Here is a 12,454-nt window from a genome sequence, read left to right as displayed (position 1 = left end):
TGAAATTGGCCCGCCTTTTACTTTAGAGTGGACAGAGTCCTTTTCCATAGCTATTCTGAACCTTATGATACTATGATCACTGCTCCCTCAATGGTCCCCCACTGACACTTGCCCCATTTGGCCCATCTCATTCCTCAGAACCAAGTCCAGCAATGCCTCCTTCCTCATTGGGCCAGAAACATACTGGTCGAGAAAGTTCTCCTGAACACATTTCAAAAATTCCTCCCCTCTTTGCTCCTTATATTATTACTATCCCAGTCTATATTAGGATAGTTGAAATCCCCTGTCTTATCTATGGCACCTCTCTGGAATTTCCCTGCAAATTTGTTCCTCTCTATCCTTCCCACTAGTTGGAGGCCTATAGAATACACCCAGTAGTGTAATGGCACCTCTATTGTTTTTTAACTCTAACCAAATAGATTCTGTCCTTGACCCCTCCAGGACATCCTCTCTCTCCAGCACTGCAATATTCTCCTTAATCAATACTGCCCCACCTCCTTTCTTTCCTTCCCTATCTTTCCTGAACACCTTGTATCCAGGAATATTTAGTACCCAATCCTGCCCTTTTTTGAGCCGGGTCTCCGTTATCGCCACGACATCATATTCCCATGTGGCTATTTGTGTCTGCAGCTCACCGACCTTGTTTACCACACTTCGTGTGTTTACACACACGCACTGCAAACCAGTCTTAGACTGTCTTGTACTCTCTCTTAGTCTGATCCCACCTAATACTGTACTATTACTTGCTCTCGGGCTATCTTTCTCCCCCGATCCTTTGTGCCCCTTGTTTCTCCTTTCCAATGCTACATCCTGGTGCCCATCCCCCTCCAAATTAGTTTAAACCCACCGCCCCCCCCTCCCCCCACAGCACCAGTGAACCTCCCCGTGAGGACATTGGTTCCAGCTCTGTTGAGGTACAACCCGTCCGGCCTGTACATGTCCCACCTCCCCCAGAACTGGTCCCAATGCCCCAGGACTCTAAAGCCCTCCCTCCTGCACCATCTCTTCAGCCACGCATTCATCTGCTCTATCCTCCTATTTCTATACTCACTAGCACATGGCACTGGGAGTAATCCGGAGATTACTACCCTTGAGGTCCTGTTTCTTAATCTCTTTCCTAACTCCTTAAAATCTGCCTGCAGGACCTCATCCCTCTTTCTACCTATGTCGTTGGTACCGATATGGACCACGACCTCTGGCTGTTCACCCTCCCCCCACAGAATGTTCTGCAGCCACTCAGTGATATCCTTGACCCTGGCACCAAGGAGGCAACATACCATCCTAGTAACACGTCTGCGGCCGCAGAAACACCTGTCTCTTCCACTAACTATTGTTCTCATGACCTTTCTCCTCCCCCTCCCCCGACCCCCGTACAGCTGAGCCACCCATGGTGCTATGGTTTTGGCTCTGGCTGCACTCTGCAGAGGAACCCTCTCCCCCACTCAGGGGACTCCTGCACTACCTGCCTGGTCCTCCTTGTCTGTCTGGTGGTCACCCATTCCCTTTCAGCCTGCACCCTCTTAAGCTGCGGGGTGACCACCTCCTGAAACATGCTATCCCCGTAGCTCTCAGTCTTGCGGACACACTGTAGTGACCCCAGCTGTTGCTCAGGTTCCGAAACCCGGAGCTCGAGCTCCTCCAGTTGATGTCACTTCCTGCACCTGTGGTTGTCCAGGACACGGGAATTGTCCTGGAGTTCCCACATAGCACAGGATGTGCATTCGACGGGTGTGAGCTGCCCAGCCATGCCTCAATTTATTAGATTAACTAAACTTAACAAAAATAAACTAAAAACTTAAAAAGAAAACACTCACCGATAAAAGAAAACCTCACCAGCTAGCAGCCAATCAGCCCCTTCCCTTGTGCTGACGTTACTCTTGATTTTCTTACCTCACTCCTTGAAGCCCTGAACTCATTACACTCCAACCCTCCGATACTCTGACCCTCCGCCACTCCAACACTCCGCCACTCCGACGATCCGACCCTCCGATGCTCTGCCCCTGGCTCCAAACAGGTTTGCTCCTTACCTCCGACGCTCCGAAGCTCCGCCCCTGGTTAGGTGGGAAAATAAGCTCTGAGGAGGACGCAAAGGGATATAGACAGATTAAGTGAGTGGTCAAGAAGGTGGCAGATGGAGTATAATGTGGGGAAATGTGAGGTTATTCACTTTGGAAGGAAAAATAGAAAAACAGAATATTTTTTAAATGGTGAGAAAATATTAAATATTGGTGTTCAGAAGGATTTGGGTGTCCTGGTACAAGAAACACAGAAAGTTAACATGCAGGTACAGCAAGCAATTAGGAAGGCAAATGGTTTGTTGGCCTTTATTGCAAGGGGGTTAGTTTACAAGAGTAAGGAAGTCTTGCTGCAATTGTACAGGGCTTTGGTGAGACAACACCAAAGTGTGTGCAATTTTGGTCTCTAAGGAAGGTTATACTTGCCTTAGAGGGGGTGCAACAAAGGTTCACTCGATTGATTCCTGGGATGAGAGGGTTGCCTTATGAGGAGAGATTGAATAGAATGGGCCGATACTCTCTGGAGTTTAGAAGAATGAGAGGGGATCTCATTGAAACATGTAAGATTCTAAGAGGGCTTGAAAGGGTAGATGCTGAGAGGATGTTTCCCCTGGCTGGAGAGTCTAGAACTAGGGAGCATAGTCTCAGGATAAGGGGTTGGACATTTAGGACTGAGATGAGGAGGAATTTTTTCACTCAGAGGGTCGTGAATCTTTGGAATTCTCTACCCCAAAGGGCTGTGGATGCTCAGTCATTGAATATATTCATAAGAACTTAAGAAACAGGAGCAGGAGTTGGCCATACGGTCCCTCGAGCCTGCTCCACCATTCAATCAGATCATGGCTGATCTTTGACCTCAACTCCACTTTCCTGCCCGATCCCCATATCCCTTGATTCTCCTAGAGTCCAAAAATCTAACTATCTCAGCCTTGAATATATTCAACAGACATTCAAGACTGAGATCGATAGATTTTTGGTCTCTAATGGAATCAAGGGATATGGGGATCGGGTGGGAAAGTGGAGTTGAGGTCGAAGATCAGCCATGATCTGATTGAATGGTGGAGCAGGCTCAAGGGGCCGAATGGCCAACTCCTGCTCCTATTTCTTATGCTCTTATGCTTAAATACAAATTCATAACCACTTTTATAGATTTACACATGAAATGATTCAAACAAACTGACACTGTGCATTCCCTCAGTGCCTCTTGTCCGTGAGCCTTTACCTTTCCTAGTGCTCCTACGAGGTGCATCCCCAATGGCTGGAGCATTGGTGGTGGGAGGCTGCTCACTTTCAATGGTGGAGAGTGCAGGTGGCCTTAGAGGACGACCCTTGAACAGCTCTGAGCCGGGAGGGCCTGGCTTCAGACTGCACCATCTCGGCATGGGCTGCAGCAGTCTGGCCTGGCTGGCTGCCTGACAGGCAAGAGCAAGGTGGCTGGCGGAGTGGGAGCAGGAATGCTGTCGTCCTGAGAGAGGGCAGCACTTCCATGGCACCACTGCCACTCTGCCGGGGCTGCATCTCAGCAATCCTGGTGATCTGCTGGAGTGTTGTGAAGCCCTGGGATAATTGTTCCACAGTGATACCCAGAGCCATGATAGCAGCAGTCTCCGCTGCGATAGCAGCAGTCTGAGCTCCAAATGCAACAGTCAGACCTTAGGTGACAGATGTCTGTGCTACAATGGAGGCTGTGACATCGGTCATCAGATGCTGTATCATGGTGGGTTCCTCAGGTGTGTTGATGGAGGTGACCATGTGGGAAAGGATGGGCTCCAAGCTCTGCACAAAGCTCTGTGTCAAGTTGGAGCTGGACTCCTCCATACCCCTTGACATTGTGCATGGGATTTCTGGCAGGCTTTCCATTGCCCCAAGCATTTGTTGGTGTTCGCCCATCAGCCGTCTTCTGTAGCCTGGCCCATCGAAGTCATCATCCGACTCCTCTGCAGCAGAACTAGTGAGTGACCTCGCCCTCCGGCGAGCTGGCACCTGTGGGATCCGTTCCCCCCGCCCCGGCTCCAGCGCACTTGTGCTCCGTGTCTCACCACATGCAGATTCCTCCTCTTTCCTAACCTCTAAAGTACGCGCAGTGTCAGTATCTGAGCTGGTGGTTGCGAGTTTAAGATCGTGTGACAGTGTGTCTTCATCATCACTGTTACCGTTCTCTGCCTCCTCTGACTGGGCAGGTTCCAGTTCTTCGGTATCTGAAATGTCAAAGGGACATGTGTTGAGTTGCAGTGAGGAGAGAGGACAAAGTAAGACCATCTGACATCATCTTAAGCCCGTGAGTCATAAAAGATTGTGGGATGAGAGCGAAGTGGGAAGTGAGAAGGAGGGTTAGGTACACAGAATCCCTCATCATCGATCCCTCCAGCAACGCCAGTGGCCAAAGCTACAGTGACAGATCGCCCAGTGATGGACAGCACAGTGTCCTCCATGGGGGTGAGAACATCTAGACGGCCAGTCCTCCCCCAGGCCTTTCCTGCTGCTGGCTGTTGTGCACCACCTTCTCCTGCAAGAAAGAGGGAAGTGTGTCAGTGAGTGTCCTGCAGGATGTTTGGGTGATGTGGCTGTCATGGTTGAAGAGCTGCCAGTGTGTGTGACCTGTGAGTTGTGGGTGTGCAGTTTGCAAGAGTGGTAATGTGTGAGGGTGAGAGGAAGCATCTGATTCGAGGGGTTGCATACTGATTGAAAAAGTTTGTTGGCATGAGGGTGGGGGAGGAGTAGTGCGTGGAGCAGTGGATGAGGTTAGTGGTGCAGTTGGTAGGAGACGCACTTTGCAGTTGAACTAAATGCTCGAATCGATTATTAAGGTTATAGCAGGGCACTTAGAAAATTTCAATGCCATCAGGCAGAGTCAACACGGCTTTGTGAAAGGAAAATCGTGTTTGACTAATTTATTAGAGTTCTTTGGGGAAGTAACAAGCAACGTGGATAAAGGGGATCTTGTGGATATGGTGCACTTGGATTTCCAGAAGGCTTTTGACAAGGTGCCACATCAAAGGCTACTACACAAAATAAGAGCTCATGGTGTAGGGGGTAACATATTAACATGGATAAAGGATTGGTTAGCTAACAGGAAACAGAGAGAAGGCATAAATGGGTCATTTTCAGGTTGACAAGATGTAACGAGTGGAGTGCTACAGGGATCAGTGCTTGGGCCCCAACTATTTACAATCTATATCAATGACTTGGATGAAGGGACCGAATGTATGGTTGCTAAATTTGCCGATGACACAAAGGTAGGTAGGAAAGTAAGTTGTGAAGAGGACATAAGGAGTCAGGAAAGGGATATAGGTTAAGTGGGCAAAAATTTGGCAGATGGAGTATAATGTGGGAAAATATGAACTTGTCCACTTTGGCAGGAGGAATAGTAAAGCAGTATATTATTGAAATGGAGAGCGATTGCAGAACTCTGAGGTACAGAGGGATCTGGGTGCCTAGTACATTAATCACAAAAACGTTAGTATGCAGGTACAGCAAGTGATTAGGAAGGCAAATGGAATGTTGTCATTTATTGCAAGGGGAATGGAATATAAAAGTAAAGATGTTTTGCTACAGTTGTACAGAGCATTGGTGAGACCACATCTAGAATACTGTGTGCAGTTTTGGTCTCCTTATTTAAGAAAGGACATAATTGCTTTGGAGGCGGTTCAGAGAAGGTTCACTCGACTGATTCCTGGGATGAGGGGGTTATCTTATGAGGAAAGGTTGGACAAGTTGGGCCTGTAAACATTGGAGTTTAGAAGAATGAGAGGTGATCTTATTGAAACATATAGGGCACTAAATTGGGCCGTGTAACGCCCGTTGTTTCGGCGCTACACGGCCTCTCAGACATCCAAGATGGCATCTTGGATGCGCATGCACGTTTCCTGCACGACGTGCGCCAGATAACAAATGCTGGAATCATATAAAGTAGGGAGAAAATGGCTTCAATCAGTGTGCAACACTGATTTAAAGTGATAGACACCATTTTGGGATTTAACGCTCAACTCAACGCACAGTCTTAACCCAGACCATCTGAACGTGTCTTAGAGTGTCTGGAGGACCCCCCACCAGCGCTATTTAAAGGGACTATGCAGGATTTACAGATTAGTGGCTGGATTATTGCCTCTTGCTGCCGAGATATTTGTAACTGTTTTTGGAGGTCTCCTAGACTTCAATACTAGGACGCGGGGACATAGCCTAACATTTAGAGCCAGGACGTGAAGGAGTGAAGTTAGGAAATGCTTCTACACGCAAAGGGTGGGAGAAGTTTGGAACGCTCTTCTGCAGACGGCAGTTGATGCTAGCTCAATTGTGAATTCTGTATCTGAGATTGATAGATTTCTGTAAACCAAGGGTATTGAGGGATATGGGGCTAAGATGGGTATATGAATGTTTTAACGTAATTCATCAGTGTGCAAACATAGGGATGGGATCTGCATCTGTGTTTTACGTGTGCGATGTCTGATCTCCGTTCAGACTCCATGCAGACAGTAGACTGTTATTTTCAGCAAATAACAGGTACCAGCTACCTTTAAGAGATTTCTAAGAAACATCCTCCCTTTAAGAGATGGCGCTCCCTCTAGTGGTAGAAAGTGTGAATTGCATTGATTCCAGGTGCAAGGCCTGGAGAGGAACGCTGATTGCAGGTGAGTGCTCCCTTGGGACCAAACTTGCATCTTGCCTGCCCAGGGTCCATTGGGCACGGGGGACATCGCCCAGAACGGACCCTTAACCAATTTTTCCCCCATAAGATCCTGAGGGGACTTAAAGGGGTAGATGCTGAGATAATGTTTCCCCTTGTGGGAGAGTCCAGAACTAGGGGCCGCAGTTTAAAAATAAGGGGTCTCCCATTTAAGACGGAGATAAGGAGAAATTTTTTCTCTCTGAGGGTCGTGAGTCTGCGGAACTCCCTTCCAATCAGGGTGATTGAATATTTTTAAGGCGAAGTTAGATAGATTCCTGATTAACAGGGGAGTCAAAGGTTATAGTAGGTAGACGGGAAAGTAGGTTGAGGTCACAGTCAGATCAGTCATGATCTTATTAAATGGCAGAGCAGGCTTGAGGGGCCGAATGGCCTACTCCTGCTCTTAATTCGTATGTTCGTATGTATGTTCATATGCTCACTCACCTTGACCACTCATTTCAAATCATTGCACTTCTTCCTGCACTGAATCCATGACAACAAAGGAGTTTGGCAGTGCTTAATGGTACATACCTCAATATAAGGAGTCTAGGGAATAAGGCAGATGAGCTGAGGACACAGATAGACACCTGGAAGTACGATATCTTAGCTATTACTGAAACATGGCTTAAAGAGGGGCAGAAATGGCAGCTCAATGTTCCTGGTTACAGGGTTTTCAGACGAGATAGAGAGGGGGGGGGGCTAAAAAATTAGGAGGGTTGGCAAATATTGGTTAAAGGAACAATTACAGCTGTGAGGAGGGATGATATGTTAGAAGGATCATCAAATGAGGCCATATGGGTTGAGTTAAAGAACAAAAAAGGGGCAATCACACTACTGGGAGTGTACTATAGACCCCCAAACAGTCAGAGGGAGATAGAAGAGCAAATATGTAGGCAAATTTCTGAGAAGTGCAAAAACAATAGGACAGTAATAGGGGATTTCAACTACCCTAATATTAACTGGGATAGAATCAGTGTAAAATGTATAGAGGGTGCAGAATTCTTAAAATGCATTCAGGAGAACTTTTTTAGCCAGAACATAGCAAGTGAACAAGAGAGGGGGATGTTCTGGATTTAGTTTTAGGGAATGAAGCTGGGCAGGTGGAAGGAGTATCAGTGGGAGAGCATTTTGCTGCTAGTGATCATAATTCAGTTAGATTTAGCATAGTTATGGATAAGGACAGAGATAGAACAGGAATAAAAATTCTAAATTGGGGAAAGGCCAATTTTACTAAGCTGTGAAGTGATTTATCAAAAGTGGACTGGAAACAGCTACTTGAAGGTAAATCAGTGTCAGAGCAGTGGGAGGCATTCAAGAGGGAGATAGTGAGGGTTCAGAGCAAATATGTTCCCACAAAGAAATAGGGAGGGACTCCCAAATCTAGAGCCCCCTGGAAATATTAAGGGGTTTAGCATCTTTGAAAGTAGATGAATCTCCAGGCCCGGATGAAATGTATCCCAGGTCGCATAGACCATCATTTTCTGATCCTCCCTGGCTACAGGCGTGGTGCCAGAGGATTGGAGGACTGCTAACATTGTCCCATTGTTTAAAAAGGGAGAAGGAAATAGACTTAGTAATTATAGGCCGGTCAATCAAACCTTGATGATGAGCAAATTATCGGAATCGATTCTGAAGGACAGCATAAATCGTCATTCAGAAAGGCACGGATTAATCAAGGACAGTCAGCATGGATTTCTTAAGGGATGGTCGTTTCTGACTAACTTGATTGAATTTTTTGAGCAGCTAGCAAGGAGGGTCGATGAGGATAACGCATTTGATGTAGTCTACATAGATTTTAGCAAGGCTTTTGACAAGGTCCCACATGGCAGACTGGCCAAAAAAGTAAAGCCCATGGGATCCAAGGGAAAGTGGCTTGTTGGATCCAAAATTGGCTCAGTGACAGGAAGCAAAGGATAATGGTCGACGGGTGTTTTTGCGACTGGAAGGCTGTTTCCAGTGGGGTCCCACAAGGCTCAGTGCTAGGTCCCTTGCTTTTTGTGGTATATATTAATGATTTGGACTTGAATGTGGGGGGCTTGATCAAGAAGTTTGCAGATAATACAAAAATTGGCCACGTGGTTGATAGTGAGGAGGAAAACTGTAGACTGCAGGAAGATATCAATGGACTGGTCAGGTGGGCAGAAAAGTGACAAATGGAGTTCAATCCAGAGAAGTGTGAGGTAATGCATTTAGGGAGGGCAAACAAGGCAAGGGAATACACAATAAATGGGAGGATACTGAGAGGTGTAGAGGGACAGAGGGACCTTAGAGTGCATGTCCACAGATCCCTGAAGGTAGCAGGACAGTTGATTAAAAAGGCATACGGGATACTTTCCTTGATTAGTTGAGGCATAGAATATAAGAGCAGGGAGGTTATGCTTGAACTGTATAAAACATTAGTTAGGCCACAGCTTTGAGTACTGCGTACAGTTCTGGTCACCACATTACAGGAGTGATGTGATTGCACTAGAGAGAGTGCAGAGGAGATTTATGAGGATGTTGCCAGGGTTGGAGAATTTTAGCTATAAAAAAGACTGGATAGGCTGGGGTTGTTTTCTTTGGAATAAAGGAGGCTGAGGGGAGATTTAATTGAGGTTTATAAAATTATGAGGGGCCTAGATAGAGTGGATAGGGAGGACCTATTTCCCTTAGCAGAGGGGTCAGTGACCGGGGGGCATAGATTTAAAGTAATTGGTAGAAGGATTAGAGGGGAGCTGAGGAGATTTTTTTTCACCCAGAGGGTGGTGGGGGTCTGGAACTCACTGGGTGGTAGAGGCAGAAACCCTCAACTCATTTAAAAAGTACCTGGATGTGCACCTGAAGTGCTGTAACCTACAGGGCTACGGACCAAGTGCTGGAAAGTGGGATTTAGCTGGATAGCTCTTTTTCAGCGGGCACAGACACGATGGGCTGAATGGCCTCCTTCTGTGCCGTAGCTTTCTATGATTCAAAGGGGAGGGAGAAATCGAAAAGGGCCATTTTTGGGCGCGGGTAGTGTGATGCACTATTAGCCCGTGTCCAATGACCTCTGCGCAGGCAGGACGCGAGTCTCGGCCGGCCCGAGTATTAATCTGCAATCAGGGTGGAATCAATGCAATTTTCACTTTCCACCAGCAGTGGGAGCCCAATCTCTTAAAGAGAAGATGTTTCTTCGAAATCTCTTAAAGGTAGCTGGTACCTATTATTTGCTGAAAATAACAGTCTACTGTCTGCACGAAGTCTGAACAGACATCAGACATCGCACACGTAAAACACAGATGCAGGACCCATCCCTATGTTTACACGCTGATGAGTTATGTTAAAACATTGAATAAAGGTTGCACACCACTAAATCCCACATCCTCCAATCTGCACACCAGACCTCACCAATCTGCCGATCTGAGTTGGTACCAGGCCTGTGAGAGTGCGTGCACCAAGGTTCTCTGCTGATGCACTCGAGACTTTGGTGCAAGAGGTGGACAGAAAGAGGGACATCCTATATCCGTGGGGGGGGGCAAGATGCCCTCCAGACATATATCCAAAAGGCAGTGGGAGGCAGTGGGGAACGAAGTCAATGCCAGGCTCACAGCATCATGAACATGGATGCAGTGCAGGAAGAAGTTCAATGCTTTGACATGAGTGGTCAAGGTGAGTGAGGTCAACTGTCAAGTGACGTCTCCTACCAACTGCACCACACACTACACCCCCATCACCCACATACCAACAAACTCTTTCCATCAGTACTCAACTCTTCCAACCAGATGCTTCCTCTCACCCTTACACATTACCATTGTTTCAAGCTGCCCACCCACATCTCACAGGCCACACACACTGGCAGCTATTCAACCATGACAGGCACATCACCCAGGCACACGTCCAACTTTCTTGCAGGAGAAGGTGGCGCATATCAGGAGGCAGCAAGTGGCAGTGGCATTTAGCCTGTTCCAGGGCTAGGATCAGATCAGCCATGATCTTATTGAATGGCGGAGCAGGCTCGAGGGGCCGATTGGCCTACTCCTGCTCCTATTTCTTCTGTTCTTATGTTCACCATTCAGTGAGATCCTGGTGGTTCTGTGATCGAACTCCATAGACCCGCCTTAGCCCCATATCCCTTAATACCCTTGGTTCACAGAAATCTATCAATCTCGGATTTCACATTCACACGTGAGCTAGCATCAACTACCATCTGCAGAAGAGCGTTCCAAACATCTCCCACCCTTTGCGTGTAGAAGCATTTCCTAACTTCACTCCTGCACGTCCTGGTTCTAAATGTTAAGCTATATTCCCGTGTCCTAGTATTCAAGTCTCCTCTCAGGGTGGTTGAGTCCTGGAATGGACCAGCTGCAGGTTGCTGCCTGGTCAGCATGGACCTCCCTCCTTCCAGCTGTGTCTGAGATCACAGCCAGCCAGCCCCCGTTGTGTCAAACTCTTGGAAGCCCAGGGAAGTGTTGGCCTGTATCCAACAGGAGCTTGGGAACCAGTAGGCAGCATTCTCTCCAATTAGTCCCCCAAGGCCTCTAGGTTGTGCTCCACAAAGGAAGCCCTGACTGATCCTGGGGCTGAACCATTGAGGGAGGAAGCTAATGATGGAGCCTCAAAGTACTGGACTCCACTATCACCCCTGCAACATCATAAAACCATAAAATGTTACACCACAAGGATGTCCTGTATCTTCTTCTGCTTCAAATATTTATCCAATTTTCCTTAAAAGATGCAATGCTCTCTGCCTCAACCACTCCCTGTGGCAAAGCATTCCATGCTCCAACACCCCTCTGGAAAAGAATGGTGACTAACCTTCTCTCCTCACTCTCAGCGACAATTTTAAATTCATAATTACTCCTGACTGATTCCCCAACCAGAGGAAATAATCTTTCCCTTGTCACTCTACCAAAACCTTTCATAATTTTAAAGAACACTTCTAAATCTCCGTTAGCCTTCAGAAGGCATCAAGAATAAAGTATCTCACAAGAGAATTGTTACAACAATTCACATTAATAGTGTAAGAGCAATGCGGATAGAACGTTGATTAACAGACAAGAAGCACAGTGTAAAGGGGTGTTATTGAGATTGAAGAATGGTTGGGGGTGGTGTACAACAGGGGCCAGTGCTGGGTCCACTTTGTTTCTCGATATATGTCGATGATTGGGCTTTGGGCACCCAATCACGTCACACGGGTTTGACAAACAGCGAGGACTGTAGAAGACTTCATGAGGACTTAGGCAGGTCAGGGGGATGGGCAGACGGGTCAGGGGAATGGGCAGACAGGTCAGGGGAATGGGCAGACGGGTCAGTGGAATGGGCAGACGGGTCAGGGGAATGGGCAGACGGGTCAGGGGAATGGGCAGACGGGTCAGGGGAATGGGCAGACGGGTCAGGAGAATGGGCAGACGGGTCAGGGGAATGGGCAGACGGGTCAGGAGAATGGGCAGACGGGTCAGGAGAATGGGCAGACGGGTCAGGGGGATGGGCAGACAGGTCAGTGGAATGGGCAGTCGGGTCAGTGGAATGGGCAGACGGGTCAGGGGAATGGGCAGACGGGTCAGGAGAATGGGCAGACGGGTCAGTGGAATGGGCAGACGGGTCAGTGGAATGGGCAGACAGGTCAGTGGAATGGGAAGATGGGTTAGAGGAATGGGCAGACAGGTCAGTGGAATGGGAAGATGGGTTAGAGGAATGGGCAGACATGTTAGAGGAATGGGCAGACAGGTTAGGGGAATGGGAAGACGGGTTAGGGGAATGGGAAGATGGGTTAGGGGAATGGGAAGATGGGTTAGGGGAATGGGCAGACAGGTTA

This window comes from Heptranchias perlo, chromosome 34, assembly GCF_035084215.1.
Source record: "Heptranchias perlo isolate sHepPer1 chromosome 34, sHepPer1.hap1, whole genome shotgun sequence".
Lineage (NCBI taxonomy): Eukaryota > Metazoa > Chordata > Chondrichthyes > Hexanchiformes > Hexanchidae > Heptranchias > Heptranchias perlo.
The sequence above is the reverse complement of the archived record's forward strand: the minus strand, read 5'-3'. Positions refer to the sequence as shown.